This window comes from Poecilia mexicana, unplaced genomic scaffold, assembly GCF_051168715.1.
Source record: "Poecilia mexicana isolate PSO_F unplaced genomic scaffold, ASM5116871v1 scaffold_9, whole genome shotgun sequence".
In the NCBI taxonomy this organism is placed as follows: Eukaryota; Metazoa; Chordata; class Actinopteri; order Cyprinodontiformes; family Poeciliidae; genus Poecilia; species Poecilia mexicana.
In genome coordinates, this window is record NW_028263378.1 from 30,427,976 (window position 1) to 30,447,447 (window position 19,472).

A 19,472-nucleotide genomic window follows, 5' to 3' on the forward strand; every position below is an offset into this window, starting at 1 on the left:
CATCAACTACAGGGTCCAACTGCCTCCATCCTCAAAGTCTTTGTCTATCCCACATCCACCACTGTTGGTTCACCTGCCGTCTCCAACACCTGCCGGCTGGATTCAGCTAAATAAAACATGAACATTTTAATGTATCCCAGTTTTCTGAAGCAGCCATAAAACCCTGACAGTTCCTTTCATGTCTCCACTGGGAATCCTTGAATGCAGGGAGCTGTCACCACACCATAAACTACTGACGGTGCTAGCATGTGGGGCAGAGGTCAACTAACAGCATGAACTAACCTCAGGCTGTCAGAAATCCCTCCTGCTGTGGCTTACGCAACAGAACAAAGTGACCTTTCAGGCCACTACACAGGTACGGGTTAGTCATGCATCTCCCAAACTCCCATAGTCTGGGAAAAGTCTCAGATTCCAGCTCCTGTTTTCTTTAATAAATCGTGACAGTTGGAGTAAATACAAACTGTGACTGCTGTGATCATCATCATCATCATCATCATCATCATCATCATCATCATCATCATCATCATTATCTCTATCTCTGGACTCACTTTATTAAAATAAATTTAAATGTTCCAACCATTTATTTCCTAAACCTGAAAAATACACTCAAAGCTTGGCACATATTTTATATGCAGTATTATATGAACCACACATTGATTCCAGTTCAGCCATTGTAATTTTATTCATTTTTTCACTCCCCTCCAGACGCTGACACCACGTTGTGTTCCAGTGAACAGGTCAGCAGAGGAAGCCCTTCCTGTCTGGCCTCTCTGACAAAGTTTTTCAGCCCTGCTGCTTTTCCTACTGAGATTAAAAACAACCTGATCAGGCAAAATGAGCTGTGCAATCAAAACTGTGAATTAGCAAGTGGGCACAGCTGGAAGAGACACTGAAGAGATTACTTTGATTATATCACTCAAGGAGAGTTTTATCATGACTCAGTGGAAGACGATTGTGGATTTGTCATCGGTGTGGCTGAGGGAAAAATGAGGTAAAGTCGTTTTTTAGGCTGTTGCCTAAAAGTGGGACTTCTGTGCCAAGTTTTCCCATCAGGAAAGAATTGAAGCAGTGGATACTTCCAGTGGCGCCAAGATACCTGCCTCTACAGGAACATGCCTTTTTAGAGTCTAATGAGCAATGATTGCTTACTAGATATGAAGTTACAGGGTGGAATAGTTTAAGGTTTTCAGAGATGAGAGAATATGACATCCTGGAGATGGCTTTTCAACTAGGATTTTGGTTTCCAAAAGAGTCCTGTTGCTAGTGGAGCAGAATATATGAGTGAGATCCACATGACTGAGCAGAGGAGGTCAGGTCTCAGAGGAGGGGGACCGTCGGAGATCCTTTCTTCTGGAGGAAACTCTCTCTAAACAGCAGGGTCCGGTTGTTTTCATTAAGGAACAGAAATACATTTGCACCTGTTTAAGCTTTAAATATTTTTTATTTTTATTTTCCCTAAACTGTTAGAGAAAGAGTCCTTTGACTGTCTGAGGTGTGTGATGAAATGTGCTGATCTGGAGTCTCTCCCTTCCAGCCACAACTTGGTCTGTTTCTGCCAATCTCTGTATGAATTCTGCTGCTTCTCTGAGCCATCAAGTGTGGAGTTGACAGCCCTGTGGCAGTCAAAGACATATGTGACTTCAAGGTGTGATGTAGCCATGACATATTACCGGTGCATCCAGCCAGATGGCAATGAGGACAAAACCACATCAGGAACACCGTGGCGTAGAGCCCCATTTGATCCGTCTCAGAAGGCGCTTCTCCACTTCTTCACTCTAACTGGTGAATGTCTGGTTTGGTTCTACTTTATTTAAGAATAAAATGCACATCACGCCAAACTAATATTATGCAATCCCGGAGTTTTACACCGTTGGGAATGTATGGAAGGTCATCATTAGGCACAAAGCTGTAGCTCACCTCGCTATTACTGCCTGTTCTTCATAGAGACATTCTGTCTGTACCTGCTGCCTCATGGTCACCCCACTGCAGAAGTTGACCCATGTTCTTCTAACTCTGCTCATGATTAAGCTCAACTACTCAGCTCTGTGATAGGGGACAGCAGGGCCAGATTGGCTTATTGTTTTCAGCTTTATATCAACTTTGGTTCTATAAGTTCTTCTTCATTTCTGTTTTTCCTGCTCCTGCTAGTTCACTGGTCCATCTGTAACAGATCCCCCAGGAATCGGCTGGCAGCGCTCCAAAGCGCCTGCTTCATCCTACACACTGTTGGCTCATTACCTCATTTTGGTTGAGCCCGAATGTACATCATTGGTGCACACTTCAACAAGATGATGAGCTGATATAAATCTATATGTTAAGGAAATCAGTACTAAGGAACCATTCAACCACACTGTGCTCTGAAACACAGGGTCATAAAGACATGAAGTGGAACAAACAATGAGAATATAATGCTCAAAATATTTTAATCAATGAAAGCAAAATGATTCTTATTAATGAATCAAATGTGTAAATTAATTTAAAAGCTGAATACTAGATAAGTAAAACCAGGGATAAAAGTAGTTTTAAATTCTTGGGGGTTCTATGACAAAAGAGCAGAAAATGCTGGAAGACATTACATTCTGTATATGGTTTACGTTTCCGCACCGTACAGAACAAATGTGTTTGAGTGGGTCGTTTACAACCCATCAAATATGGAGCGGCAGCATCATTTCTTTGGGATCATTCCTTATTCTATTTTTATAAATTATTAAACCAAAATTATTTCTTTGAAGCTCTTCTCCAAGCAGGCAAAATTTATTGTCACAATTTACAACAGCAGCAGCAAATGTGTGTAAGTTACATTTAATTTTACTTTTAAGATATTTTTAAGTCAAGTATGTTTCAAAATATTATACCTGATAGAATGATGAAAAAGCCTACTTAAATGAATGGTTTTAATATACTATCTTCAATTTAAACTTAGCATTTAACCATTAAAATCCCTGTTTTAATCCATAGCCTCCTGAAATATACCCTTCTGAAGTCTGTCATGGCGCCTCAAATGAATAAGTGACGCAGTTGCAAAGGGTTAATAGTTTGAGTCATGCAGAACTGATTTGACCGTTTCCATAGCAACGAACAGAAGCAAGACATTCCCCCAGAACTACAGAGACTCATCGTAGCTATGACCTCATCTATGACATAGATCAAAGAACATCTGAGGTTATGAATGCTTGGATCTCAAAACAGGAGGTTATATACAAGCAGCTCTTTGACCCTTAGCATGGTGTTTTACAAGGATTATAAAAGTGGAACAGGTCGCAGCCACCATGTTTTTCCCCCCGACTTTTGGCGCTGGATATTTGATCACCACAGGAGTGAGGAAAGTTATTAACAAGCTACTTCCTGGAATCACTTTTGAAATAAGTAGTTATAAGGACGAGTCCACTGAGTATGATGAGTTTGATGCTTATCTTTTCAATCCTTCCACAACTGGGAAGCAAATTTTCCTGACCAGGCAAAACTCACAGCAAACTTCCTCGGCTGGGAAAGTTTGCTGTGGCTCATCAGGCCAACGTGGGAGTTTAAAGACCGATCGGTCTCCAATGTTACCCTTGGAGAGACCGCTGTAGAAGGGAACGATTTGGCCAATCTTCCAAAAGAGCAAACTTCCTCTGACGTTTCCTCTGAAGAGATGAGACCTGACTATCAAACCTTAACTTCTGTGCTGCAGAAAAGGGAAAAGAAGAGGATATCTACAATGTTCGATTTCCAAACAAATCAGAATTCGTCGCCTGCATTGCTTGCACTCCAAGGGCTCAATATCAGCTCAAACATCACGCTAGAAATTCTTGTTGTCCGTCATCTTCACTGACAGCATGATACATCTGTGGCTAGTTCTCAGGACGAGTGCACTTTCTCTCAGTAAGATCTTTTCTATCCTTTTCATTTTGATGCTTCCCCGGCTGGGGAAGTTTTCTGTGAAAAGGCAACAGCTGAGTCTGAATACTCAACTTCTCCTTTGACGAAAACGGCACTAGAAGAGAGGACCCCTGAAGAGACCACTGTCCAGGTAATGATTTTTCCAATCTCCCCAAAGAACAAACATGGATGGACATGTCAATGAACAGTGAAAAAACTTGCGTAAAGTGTAAAGAAGTTGTAATTACAACTGTCCATCCATTTTATCCATCCATTTTCTTCCTCTTGGGTCGGGTCGCAGAGGTAGCAGCTTAAGAAGGGAGGTCCAGACTTCCCTCTCCCCAAGGCATTCATTGGGAATCCCAAGGAATGCCTTGGGGATTCCCCCTCTGGTGGAATCCTAAGGCATTCCCAGACCAGCCGAGAGACATGGTCCCTCCAGCGTGTCCTGGGTCTTCCCCGGGCTCTCCTCCCGGTGGGATGTGCCCGGAACACCTCACCAGGGAGTCGTCCAGGAGGTATCCTAACCAGATGCCTGAGCCACCTCAACTGGCTCCTCTTGACGTGAGGAGCAGCGGCTCTACTCTGAGTCCCTCCCAGATGACCGAGCTTCTCACCCTATTTCTCAGGGAGAGCCTAGACACCCTACGGAGAAAACCCATTTCAGCTCTTGGGACGTGGAACATCACCTCTCTGGTGGGGAAGGAGCCAGAGCTGGTGTGTGAGGTTGAGAGGTTTCGGCTAGAAATAGTCGGTCTTACCTCGACGGATGGCTCCGGTTCTGGAACCAGTCTCCTTGAGAGGGGCTGGACATACTTCCACTCTGGAGTTGCCCATGGTGAGAGGCGCCAGGCAGGAGTGGGCACCTCACCAGGGAGTGGGCATACTTATTGCCCCCCATCTCTGCACCTGTACGTTGGGGTTTACTCCGGTGAACGAGAGGGTAGCCTCCCTCCGCCTACATGTGGGGGGACGGGTTCTGACTGTTGTTTGTGCTTACGGGCCGAACAGCAGTTCAGATTACCCACCCTTCTTGGAGTCCTTGGAGGGTGTACTGGAGAGTGCCCCTCCTAGGGACTCCCTTGTTCTGCTGGGGGGCTTCAACGTTCATGTGGGGAAAGACAGTGAGACCTGAAGGGGCGTGGTTGGGAGGAACTGCCTCCCCAATCTGAACTTGAATGGAGTTCTGTTGTTAGACTTCTGTGCTCCTCACAGATTGTCCATAACGAACACCATGTTCAGGCATAAGGGTGTCCCTATGTGCACTTGACACCAGGACACCCTACGCCGCAGTTCAATGATCGACTTTGTCATCGTTTCATCGGATCTGTGGCCGTATGTCTTGGACACTCGGGTGAAGAGAGGTGCGGAGCTGTCCACTGACGCTTCACTGTTGCGTCTCAGTCCAATCTGTTGTCCAGATGAACACTGAAGTGTTTATATTCTTCAACCACCTCCACTTCTTCTCCCATGATGGAAATGGGGTTTGATTTGATCCTGTTCCTCCTGAAATCAACAATCACTTCCTTTGTTCTCTGGCCACAGTCTGAATTCATGACTGTTAGGTCAACTGGTCTCTAAATTCTCCTTCGGTATCAGTAAAAAATATATTTCATGAATAAAATATCAAAAATTAAACATCAGGGCTGCACAGTTGGTAGCACAGTTGCCTTGCAGCAGTAAAGTCTTGGGTTTGAATCCTGGCCTGGGTTCTTTAAGCATGGGGTTTGCATGTTATCCATGTGCATGAGTGGGTTCTCTCCAGGTTCTCCGGCTTCCTCCCACAGTACAAAAAGTTTTTGTGCACATTAGATAATAGATGGATGATATAATTTTTTTTATTTGTTTATAATAATAATTATTATTATTCTTTATTATTATTTTTGTTGTTCAGTTTGTCACCTCATGCCGAGATCGACACAAAACCTTCTGCAATCGACGTATTGCAGCCCTTTTCAAACAAAGCACGAACAGTTTAGAAACAATATGAAATGGGAAAGGAAACTATTTATTTACCGATTAAGTCGTGTTTTAGATTGTTCTTGAAAAACCAATCAGTCACGGCTGATTAGTGGGTGAACTCATGGCTGCACAGTGGACCCATCGATTTTTTTACATCAGACAACCTCTCCCCTCTCTTACAGGTACTGCACACCCCTTCTAAATCTTTTAGGGGTACGCAGTACCCGACCTTACCCACCTACTTTCACCCCTCAGTATAACTAAGACAATAATGCAATGAGTGAGTATATAATAAGAAAGAAAAATTTTTCCAGCACTACACAATCAAATCTGGATGAAAATTCAAAAGCCATCTCAGATACAGATGTTCTATTTTCATTTCCATTTGTCTCAAGAATGAGCAATTTTCATTTATTTGATTTTTTTTATCACCCAGCAACCGGTCAGCGGGGTCTGAATGAACAGAGTGCTGAGAAGCTCTGACTGTGCTTGTGAGGTCACGCTAAGGTCAGCGATGAACTCGCTGATGATGTCTCTGCTGATGGGAAAATGATGCCATACTGCCAGTGATGAGTCTGATCCTGAAGACCATTTTATTGTTGGAAATGCTCCCAGTGATGAGGAAAGTAATGAGCTCAGAGGTAAAGAGGAAACATCCATGAGCCGAATGACTGGATGTGACCAGACTCAATAAAATAGATAGATAGATAGATAGATAGATAGATAGATAGATAGATAGATAGATAGATAGATAGATAGATAGATAGATAGATAGATAGATAGATAGATAGATAGATAGAGAGATAGATAGAGAGATAGATAGAGAGATAGATAGATAGATAGATAGATAGATAGATAGATAGATAGATAGATAGATAGATAGATAGATAGATAGATAGATAGATAGATAGATAGATAGATAGATAGATAGATAGATAGATAGATTCGAAAAAGTTCAGACTGATCTCAGCACTGTGATCTACACTCTGGATTCAAGCTAATTAACCTTCAAACAAAGGGTGGAGTCTCAGAGAAAGGGTATCTGTTTGGAATGTGTGTGTGTGTGTGTGTGTGTGTGGGGGTGTGTGTGTGTGTGGGTGTGTGTGTGCGTGGGGGTGTGTGTGTGTATGTGTGTGTGTGTGTGTGCGTGTGCGTGTGTGTGTGTGTGAAGAGAGAGAGAAGTGTGAGTGTTGAAGAGATAAATGACTGACATGACTGGGTGGGGAAAACAAACAAGGCAAAGGTTAATCATGCTGACAGCCTTCATCAGCTGTTTTCTTATTGTACGGTCAGAACAGATCCTGGTGAACAGAGTGAATTATACGTGAATGGTGCCTTATCAGGCCCTAAGGCACAGGCAGCAGCTCCAGTAATCAGGTATTGATCCTGTTCTTCTGTCATCCCACAGTGTAGATTTATCTTATATGTGTGTGTGCAGAGTTCTGTCATTAGACTTACTGGTACATTAGGTGTTAGGTTCTATTTAAAATAGTTTTAAAGATGTAGGCAGCAATATGCTTTAAGGGTCTTGTGTCATTTCTAATTCAACGTCTCTTGCTGGCTGAAAGTAAAATAGTAATGTTCGCTTGAAGGACTCACACCAACACTTTAAACTGCATTCAATTCCACTTGAGAAAGCAGGTAAGAGAACATCATTTAAATCCTGTGATATTTTCACATCCCTTCACTGCAAACTACAGTCTTAACAAGTGTTTTTGTCTAGTTTCCAGTATAAATACATTAGAACACATGAAATAAGACAAAACCAACTTACAAGTTACTTTTCCACAAGAAATTGGAGCTTGTTTTAAATCTATAATTTAATGTTGATGAAAAAGTACTTCTTCCATTGGCAGATTATTTAAAAAATATTTTTCTCATAAGTGAATTAATCTGCCAATGAAACTTGTACTTTTTCATCAATATTAAGAAAATGGTGGCTTTTTCTTGAAACCACAGAATCTACCCATCAGAACACCTTCCAGGAAGCAGGGCTGTCAGTAAAGAAGAAACAGGTTGAGAAGGTCAGACCAGCGGTAAAATGTTTTCCACTTCACTGCCTGGCCTGTCATTAATCTGCAGAACGGTGCCATCTCCACCAATCAGGAAGGAGGAAGTCAACATTCAGCTCTAATTTGTATTCAGGATTTTTAGTTTTGCGTTGCTCCATCTTGTGCCTTTGAGGCCAATGAGAGCATGTTACACTATTCTCACTTAGAGAACGCTTCTCTATATTTGTGAGGACTGATGTAGCCGTAAAAAGGTCGTCACATTAATGGAGAACAGAGCCAGGGACATATGAAAGGCCGTAATGCTGTCGCTAAGCGATCAGTCCCAACCTGTGTGTGTGTGTGTGTGTGAAGGATGGTCTCTGAGCACGAGTGGGTCTGTACGGGTTCTGCGGGACTGTGCTGATCAGCTCTGTGAGGTCCTGGCAGACATTTTCAATGTATCCCTTTTTCAAGCGGCTGTTCCCGCCTGCCTGAAGACCGCGACCATCATCCCGGTCCCAAAGACATCCACAGTGATGGGTCTGAATGACTATCGGCCAATAGCCCTCACGCCGATAGTCACAAAGTGCTTTGAAAGACTGGTAATGACCCACATCAAAGCCACTATCGACGTCACCGTAGACCCTCACCAGTACGCCTACAGGAAGAACCGCTCCACAGAAGATGCCATTTCTTCTGTGGTCCATACTGCTCTCACTCACTTGGAGAAGAGGAACTCCTATGTTCGTCTGCTATTTGTGGACTTCACATCGGCTTTCAATACAATAATACCTCAGACCCTAATACATAAACTCTTCTTACTTGGACTGCGCACTTCACTTTGCAACTGGGTCCTGGACTTCTTGACCAACAGGCCGCAGTCTGTGAAGATTCATAACATCTCCTCCTCCACCACAGTCCTCGGCACTGGCTCCCCACAGGGCTGTGTGCTGAGTCCCCTCCTGTTCACGCTACTCACATATGACTGCTCTCCTCTCCATCCTGGCTGTCATATTGTGAAGTTTGCGGATGACACAGCAGTGGTTGGAAACATCACAAACGGTGATGAGTCAAGCTACAGACAGGAGGTGGAAAACCTGGAGGCCTGGTGCAGGGAGAACAACCTCTGCATCAACGTCAAGAAGACGAAGGAGATGATCGTGGACTTCAGACGGAACACACACGTCCATTCCCCCCTGCTAGTCGGAGGATCTGCGGTGGAAGTTGTCTCCAGCTACAGGTATTTGGGCGTGCACCTGTCCAGCAACCTCACCTGGAGCAAAAACACCTCCGTTTTGGTCAAGAAGGCAAATCAGCGGCTCTATTTCCTCAGGCGGCTGAAGCGTGCAGGACTGGGGAGCTCAGTCCTCACCTCCTTTTACAGATGTGTGGTGGAGAGCGTGCTGTGCTCCAGCATAAACGTGTCGTACGGCAGCTGCTCTGTTGCAGACAGGAGAGCTCTGCAAAGAGTGGTGAAGGCGGCACAAAGGACTGTTGGAGTCAACCTCCCCACCGCAACAGACATCTACGCCTCCAGATGCAGGAAAAGGGCCTCCTGCATCATGAAGGACCCTACTCACCCAGCACACTCACTTTTTGTCCCGCTCCCCTCAGGTAGGAGGTTGCGGAGCATCAAATGCAGGACAACCAGACTGAGAAACAGCTTCATACCAGAAGCTGTGCGACTCTTAAACTCCCATCATTCTCCCTTATTGCACTGCTCTTAGCTATACACTTTTCCTACCTGTAATATTGTGCTCTTGTAGCGACTTTATATTTTATATTTTATACTTTTATATTTATATTTTTATATTTGGATGTAACTGGGGCTGTGACTCTCAATTTCGTTCCACCTCATGTGATACGTGATGTGAATGACAATAAAGTATCTTGAATCTTGAATCTTGAATCTTGAATCAGTCACGTCACTGTGGTCGTTAACACTCATAATTTAGAATCTAGTTCATAACAAAAGAGAGAAAAAGAATAAATCCATCAGTTGGAACGCCTGGTGGGAAGAAAATAAGTGTTGGAATATCTGAAGGTGTTTGTGATGTGATGTGACAGATCCTCTCCTACGGCTCATCCCAAAGGTATTCACACCCCTTCCACCTTTTCCCATGTTGGTTAGATAACATCTGGAAAGTTCAATGAATTTTATGTGATGAACACATTACTGAGAAAAGGAGGAAAATGTTTTCAAAAATTATTTTACAAGTATGGTATCTAAGTGTACTTCCTTTAGGGTCAGTTCAGTCATGTGTCCTGATCTGTGTGGACCAACAGTGACTCTGATCTCTTATTGTTTTCACCTCCATGTCTTTAGTCCGTCTCCATGGTGGCCCTGCCAGCTATTATCCCTCAGCTCCTCTGACGGCTGTTCTGTGTTCACTTAATGACTCTCATCTGTTCCTTCTATGTGTAATCACTCCCTCCCTGAGCATAAATACTCCGCTGTGTTCCTGCTGTATCCACATCTATGCTCAGAGTTTTGCTCTTTGTTCTGCCTGAGTTTTAGTAAACATTAAGCTTCATCTGGATTCTACCTGTCTTCAGCCGATGTTTGGGAGAAATTCAAAAAGTGAACCTGGCGCTGCAGAGGTTTTGTCTCGCATAGCTTTGCACACCTGGATCGTTACATTTCTGTCTTTTATTTTTTACAAAACAGATCAACCATTGAGATTTGAGTGTCTGTTTGGGTTTTAGTTCAGACTGTGACGATGAATGACTGACCTGATGGTTTTAAAAGTCAGTCCTCAAAGATCGCCTGTCTTGCATGTTTTATATTTCCTTATGTTCCAACACACTGAAGTTAAGAGTGGTTCAGTTCCACGTCTCTGCAGAATACTGATGAGAATTTTGTTTTGTTTAAAAAAGATTGCTCTTTTCTCCTATTTTTTATTTTTTGCTAAGATAAATTTATTACTAAAAATTATCTAAACTGGGTTTAAAGTCAAATGTACAAAATATTGCATAAAATATTTAATATTAGAACAGAACAGAAATATTCTTTAATGTCCCAAATTCAGAAAATTAAAGTGTAACAGCAGCATCAAGATATGTAAGTTCATACAAAAGATCAAAAAAGGATCAAAATATAGAAAAGGAAGATTTACAGTAATAATATTATACTGCACAAGAATATAAATTAAATAAAAATACTGTGCAGTTATCAGAATAGAAATAGCATACTGTGACCTAATAGATGTGCAACTGAGCAGAGGAGAATTTGATCAAATTTAAGTTAAAAAAATGGACAGTTTATTTGCCATGCATGCATGTGAAGAGAATTTAATCTGGTATTTTACAACAAAATACACTGAAGATTGTTATGTCACAAAATAAAATACAGGCCAAGCATGAATAATTTTTCCAAGCTGTTTTTTGAAGCAAGAAGATCCTGGGTTCTCTTTCTGGTTTAGTTTTTCTTCCCATTGATGTATGAGGTTCTATCTAACGCTGGTCTGCTCCGGCTCCTGTATATGATCACATCTAATGAGCCTTGAAGCGCCTCACTGGCCTGTGAAGGCTGCTGTAAGGAAATGTGTACAGTCAGAATTTTAAAACGTCACGAGGAAAAATGTTGTTGTTGTACCAGAGAGGCTGCTGAGTTGAATAAAAATCAGCACAACAACACACAAGCACTGAAGGCATGATGCCGAATCTGTAACCTTCATCTCCTATGAACAAAGGTCTGACACGAAGCTGAGGTGGATGAAGACAGTCCAGTCTCAGCTGCCGTACAGAGACGTGTGTGTTTTCTGGCTCTCTTTTATTATTCATGACATGCTGGAGGGCTGCTGGTCCATTCACATCGGCATGTTGTGTGTGGACCGGCAGCCCAACCTTACCTTTGACCCCGCATCGGTCAGACACACAGCCAGCAGTGAGTCCAGTCGTGATTCAGAGATGTGCTCCTTGTGGATGTGTTGGGATGTCATCTGCAGCCTCAGCACATGTGCTGCCGCCATCTGTTGGGATAATAAAAATTATTGTTGTTATGTGCTGCAGAGACACAATGTGCACACACTAACAAAATTGTTGGTGCTCCTCTGGGACTAAAAGCCCCACGAATGACAATGAAATAATAAAAGGCAATAATGAATTTAGACTTACTGAAAATCCATCCATCCATCCATCCATCCATCCATCCATCCATCCATCCATCCATCCATCCATCCATCCATCCATCCATCCATCCATCCATCCATCCATCCATCCATCCATCCATCCATCCATCCATCCATCCATCCATCCATCCATCCATCCATCCATTTTCTTACACCCTTGTCCCTAGTGGGGTCAGGAGGTACTGGTGTCTATCTCCAGCTAACATTCTGGGCGAGAGGCGGGGTCACCCTGGAAAGGTCGCCAGTCTGTGGCAGGCCCTTACTGAAAATGAATCAGTGAAATTCCAGGAGCTCAACATTTGTGGTACCCTTTCATAAAACAGCAATTCAATTAATGTCTCAGCAGCACACCAAGGTCCTGATCTGCTCATTTATCTGCCTGACCCTTGAAAGTGCTGACAGAGCTGGAAGACAAAGCGAAGCTGCCTGACACAGGTAATGGATAGGAAGGAGATATCTGTAGGCTCCACAGTAAAGCAAGAGAGAAGCAAACTAGAGAGATTATATAGACTACAAATGACTTCAGTGAGCCCAAACCCGCCTGGTCTGCGCAGGACTTCCATCTGGATGCTGGCACCCATCCTGTTCTGCTTCCTGCAGGTGCCAGCAGGTTTGTACATTATTACTGTTTTCTGTAATTGGAGTGCAGGTGCAGACAACGGATTTAGTGGTGCGTCAAAAAGGAGCAGTTGATGATAAATCAGGATTGGCAGAACAGCAGCAGATTGTTGTCGAGCCTTTTTATGACAGAGTTGTTTGTCATCCGTTGACCACTAGTAGAAGCTGCAACGCCAGCAGGTCAAATGCATGCAAAAGGTGATGAAGTGCTGGAAGTAATGTCTGAGCAGCAGGGGAGGGGAGAGGGGCACACTGGACACTTTTTACATCGGCAAGTTCTTCATACACTGAATTTCATCCACGTTGGAAACAGGGCATGTTGGGATGCAGCTCATTATATTTTTATTTTTACATGATTGGGGTTGTTCATAATCTAGATGTTGTGCTGACATGTAGCACTGAGTGTGAAGAAAAGTACTTTCTGATAACTGTGTTCTACCCAACCATTTTTCAATAACCTTTGAGTTTTTTCCTGAGGACTCCAAACCTATGAGAAAATATCATTATTGTTTCACAATAAAACTTCTTACATGATTTAAAAAGATGAGCTACTGCTGTGCTTTCATTCTCTGTACACAAAATATTTTAATAATAAATATTTCTGACAGAATCCTATAGATGCAGATCTGCCAGCCTTTACTTACATAGATCTGTTTATTACCATTCAGTGTTCTGGAGGCAACAGACGTCCATCTCCAGCCCCTCACTCTCGGACCCCTCCTCCCCAGAAACATTGGAGTCACCGACTGAACAATATGGCTCAGAAAGACTTCTACTGAAAGGAAGTCTTTCAGTAGAAGTTCCCTCTTCTTCATCACTCCAAAACCACAGATAAATTGCTCACATCTTCGCTGAAATCCTCACAACCTCCTTCACTGTGTACTGAGGGCTGTTTAAGGTTTGACTTACCCTGATTACATCACAAGATGGCGCCGGGATATGACTCAGAAGGAAACCGCGATACTGTTTTTATTCTGTGAGAAATATTTATTATGAAAAGCTTTTGAGTACTCAGTATGAAAGCACAGGAGTTCATCTGTTTAAGTCGTGTCAGTGGTTTAATCGTGTCAGTGACACTTTAAACATTTCTACAGATCTGTGCATTGGCTCTTCTTCAGTAACCTTTTCAAACGCAGCAGCTGCAGCTCGTGTTGCTGTTACTGCAGGTCATCAATGTGCTGAGCCTTAATCAATGGTGAACACAGCTTATCTCGGTGTCAGCAGCAGGAAAAGGACAAAACTGGATAAATTACAGTGACAGCTGGGAGGAAACGTGTCAGTTTGGCCCAGAGGAATATCAGCAGGAGGAGGCTGGGGGTAGACCGTTTCTGGGACCACCTGCACACAGGCAGAGATATTTCTACATACTAATATTTGCACATTTTTATAAAACATGGAGGTGTAGCAGGCTGTTATGACTACTACATGTTGTCATAAACAGAACAATGCTGGCAGCAGCCAGGCCAGCCGACAGCTTTGCCTCATGGTATTCTGTTACTAGTGGGAAATGAATTCATATTGACCATTTACAGACATGATTTATAGTACTCCTCCCCCCACCTCCACTCCTCTATCTGTTTGTTCTGCTTGTTGGAACCAGTTCCAGAAGATATTGCTTCTGTAAAAGGCTAGTCATTACTGCTGTTAGGGTTGATCATTTGAATAAAATAGGGAATTAAACAAATATATATTTTTTCAATACATTTTAAAGGTCTCAATTTACCACTGGTTGCCCTAATTAAATGAGGAAATCATAGTAAAATTTTAATAAAAACAAATATTTCACATTTCCATATAAACACGGAGCTGAGTGCTGTGTGTGCGCGCGCGCGTGTGTGTGTGTGCGTTTGTTTGTAATACCTTGTGGGGACGATTTTCCTGACATATACTACGTTGTGGGGACCAATTGCTCCTCGTGGGGACCGGAGCCTGGTCCCCACAAGGGGAAACCCTGTTTTTGGGTCAGGGGTCAGAGTTAGGGCTAAGGTATGAATTGAGTTTTGGTTAGGGTTAGGAAAAGGGTAAAGGTAAGGTTTAGGCTGTAGAAATGAATGGAAGTCAATGGAAAGTCCCCACAAAGATAGCAAAACAAACATGTGTGTGTGTGTGTGTATATGTGTGTGTGTGTGTGTGTGTGCCCTCCTTTTCTCCTGCAGGGTGATGGCCTGCAGCTGGTGTAGCTCCAGCTGCAGGCCATCAACCTGGATGTGCCTTTAAATAGGAGCTGGATTCCTGTGATAGACACCAGACGGTTCTCCAACATCTCGTGGTAACCTGACCCCATTGTTTCCTCAGTCAGAGTACCAACCTGCTTCCGGTGCTGTCGTCCAGATTCCTCCAATTTTATTACAGTTTTCTCATTTATAAACATCAATTTTGGGCCTTTGTAATATATTCAATAGTGTCACTTATGACTTTCCATACATGCTAAGTGTTTCATTGAACAAGAACCACCTGCTTTGCTACTTCAAAATAAAAGTCCAAAGAGGAACTAGTTAATAAAAATAAATGCACAAAGATTTTGAATTCCTAACAGAGGTGAAGAAAAGATGCTGTTTGAAAGCTGTAATGATATTTTGGTGGGAAAATGTTCATAGAGCATTAAAGGTTTTGACGTTCCGTACACACCGTCCCCAGTTAATCAAAGAGCTCTCCCAGTGGATGACTGGTTTCCTACTGAGAATCTAAGGGTGCTTAAATATCCACACACTGGCTGCTGCTGATCCTCAGTCTGACTTGGACGTCCTTCCAAAAATCCCATCCTCCACAATCAATGTGTGCTTCACTCTCTGATATTAGGTCACCTTCAGCACCTCTCTCTCTCTCATTTGCCTCCTAGCCTACTTTCTCTTTACACTCCCACCCTGTTGTCACACATACACACGCACACACACACTTCAGCAGCTCGTATTGGGACAGCTCACCGATGCTCATCCACAGCTCTGGCTGTTTTTCTTAAAACATGGAGTCACTTCATGTTGTAAAGTTAAGTAACTCTTAATTAAATCCATGTGGGTTGTTTCTTCTGTCCCTTAAAACATCTCATCAGTTAAAGCAGCAATTAATTCAATCGGCTAATTGAAAGTCATGACTGTGTCATCAAAGATCATGACAGAGATAAATTTTTTAAAAAGTATTTCATCTGATTAACATCATTGCTAAAAACAATAAAGCCCACTTTCTGGAAAGAAGAAGAGTGATTTACAGCAAAATGACGTTATGGGTTAGACCTTCACCAACTGGAACAGAGGAGAAGATGATCAAGGAGTTCCAGCTGAAACCAGGATTTTACTGAATGTAAAGATTCCCCTGTCTGACATGAATTCAGACCAATTTTATTTACATCTTTGGGTCAGTTGGGATTTCAGCTCTGTTCTCTAGGAATGTTTTTTTCTAAAAGGGAAAAGTTTTAAACTGTCTGTCTGTACCTTGTGTCTACACAGGAACTGTTTTAGAAGAAGTAAAACGGTTAAAAAAAATAAAAATGTTCTAGTGTGAAAGTTACTTTCTTGTATATTCATCTGGACCTAGAAAACTCCTCTAGAATGAACTATAACCCTAAAAGAGTCAAACATAACAACAGTGATGGATTCCATGTGGTGCTGCAGTCGAACACTTGAAGAACTTCTGCCACATTGCAAACAGTTCTACTAAACATCCAGCTTTGTTGTTCACTGTTCTTGTGGACGCTCCCATCTTCTCCCATCTTTCTGCGTTAACCAGATTCCTCCCTGTAATCTGATTTATTCTGCATCACTTCTCTTTCTCAGACTCTTTCTGAGTCATGCTAAAACCCGTTGGCCTTTATCCATCTTGTTTTACTGATGGTACGTCCATTGTCCCACGGGACTGAATGAGAAGTAGGTTCAGTATCTCCTCATCCTGCTCATCCTCGGTCTCATCTCCCCCTCCTGTTATCACCTCCGTTTTACACACAACATTAAGCAGGAAGACACTGTGTCTGCTTTGCAGTGATTACTGCACTGATGATGTCCCAGAGCAGCAGGGAGACTCATAAAAAATCACATTCAGACTCTACAGAGCAGCAGGAGACATGATCACAGCCAAATTCTGGTCAGTGTGACATGTCTCCACTTACAAACTCACAATTAAATATATGCATCATGTCAGAGACATGGAGCAGGACGGCATGCTCTCCGCTTCACTTACAGGTTTCAAAGGTGAAATGACATAAATCATTTCATTATGTGTCCAAACTGTTGATCTACCATCATTTACCGCAACCATCAGATTAGATTCCTTTCATTATGACATGTGATAAAAGGTACTCTTTTAAAATAAAACACCATGATGATTCGACACATTAGAACAGAAAACCTCACATCTACCTTCAGTTTTAAACCTATTTACACATTTTGGAGATTTTCCTTCTTCCCAGTGAGTAATTCCACTCATAGGGAGTGGAGTATACATCCCCATGTTTAAAAAAACTAGTTTTTGCTTGTTTATGTTTGTTCATGTTTGATATTCCAGCTCCTTCGAAATTCTCTAATGACCCCAACAATTTGGTCCAAGTGGATCAGACATCCAAACCTGACTGATAACTGACCACTGCTGCCAGGCTTCTCCAGCGCCCAGCGACCAACAGGAAGCTAAAATGATGATTGAAGCAGTCAGGAATCCTCCAGATCACAGCTTTGCAGACGTTGGCTAACAGGCCCCAGCTAGCATAGACAGATAGCGAGTCATAAACCCTATTTATGTATTAATCTATTTCAAACTGTTTTTCTTAACCAATGAAAGCAAGTAAAGTAGAATAAGAGAAAACATGTGCATATAAAACTAACAACAATGTAATAACCTTACCACTGCTTTTCAGTTTGAAAAGGAGTAAAAGGAAGTCAAAACTTATTTCATTTTACCAGTTACCAGGTTCTGGGTTCGATTCCCGGCCCCAGGTCTTTCTGCATGGAGTTTGGATGTTCTCCCCTTGCATGGTGGGTTCTCTCTGGGTACTCTGGCTTCTTCCCACAGTCCAAAAACATGACTGTCAGGTTAATTAGTTTCTCTAAATTCTCCCTGGGTGTGAGTGTGTGTGTGCATGATTATCTGTCCTGTCTGTCTCTGTCTCTGGCGACACAGTCTGTTGCAACTGAACATTCATATGAATATCATGTTTTTATTTAGATATTTCTGATAATTATATATCATTATATATAATGATATATATAACGACTCAGTAATTATCATTAATATCTAAATAAATTCATGGTTCTGTGCTAAAGAACCAATTAATAAATTACTTTACATAAAAGCAAAATGACAAGAAATTGACTTTCATAACAGGACAAGCAAATTCACTGATTATTATTATTATTGATTAATAATAATAATAATAATAATAATAATAATAATAATAATAATAATAATAATAATAATAACAATTGTAAATAACAACTAACAGAATCAGAATAAGTGCCAAGTTTTTGGCAGTATACTATGTAATAAATCATCTCAGTTATTTAGCAGACAAATCAATAATAATAATACTATTAGTAATGGTAATAGTAACACATATTAAAGAAGGACAAGAGAAGCTCAACATATTTGTGTTAATCCTCTTCTTCCCTGCACATTGTATTGTAGTTTTGTATTTATTTTTAAACTGGTTGACTAACTTGATCATGTATTATTAACTTGTGAAAGATCAACCTGAGCTTTTATTGAAAAGCAGCCGTTGCTCCTCCCTGTCCTTTGTGATCACAGTCATCGTTGTGTAAATCAGAGGAAACATTCAGACACACAGATCAGTGTTTAGATAATCCATCCTCATCAATCTCACTCTTTAGATTCTGATGTAGGAGAGGTGGGAGGTGCAGAGTGTTGCCAAAGCCCTGAAAGAGCATCTAAATCTTTAATGATCTCTCTGTAACGGCTGAGCACTAGGAGCCGACGCCTGCTTGCTAGACTTGAGTCTATTTGTCAACTGGGTGTTTTTATAAAGACTCAGAAGAGGCTCTTTGTTCTGTTTCATAATAGAAAACATTTGTATTATGTTTTCATGCTGATTATGCAGACAAGTCGTGCTTCAAAGAAAAATAATGAAGTCTGGCTCTCTCACAGGTGTTAAGAGCTCCAGTAACCCAACATGAAAGCAGCCATGTTTCTTAGATCATAGAACATCTTCTGTCACATCCTTCCAGCAAATCTTCTGCTTCAGTCTGATGAAGAAATTACCAGAAATCAGAGAAGTTAAAGATACAGGTTTTTGAGCTTTGCATCATGTTAGAATGTTATTCCCTCCTCAAAAACATACCTGGAGTGTTGTCTTAATTGTTTCATGGATGTTTGAGAAATCATTTCATCTCCATGGCAACCATTCAGCTGTCCAAAACACTTGGTGGGACCTAGCACCACATTAGAGGACAAAGCTCCTCCGCAGAGCTGCAGATTCCAGGCTTCAGAGTTTCAGCCTCACAGAGCAGCAATCCCCCACAACTCCCCCACTCAGCTCCTTCAGACTAGCCAGCAGCAATTAGCAAACACCTGGAGGAACTGTGCATCTGCTGGGCTCATTATATGTCTATCTATCTATCTATCTATCTATCTATCTATCTATCTATCTATCTATCTATCTATCTATCTATCTATCTATCTATCTATCTATCTATCTATCTATCTATCTATCTATCTATCTATCTATCTATCTGTCTGTCTGTCTGTCTGTCTGTCTGTCTGTCTGTCTGTCTGTCTGTCTGTCTGTCTGTCTGTCTGTCTGTCTGTCTGTCTATCTATCTATATGTATCATATATATGTATCATATGTATGTATGTATGTAGAAACATGCTGATCAATAGTTCTACGTACATACATGTGTAATTTTAGGTATTCATGAGAAATAACTGAGATTGATATCTATCTGGCTACCTTTGACACTTTGATCTCAGTA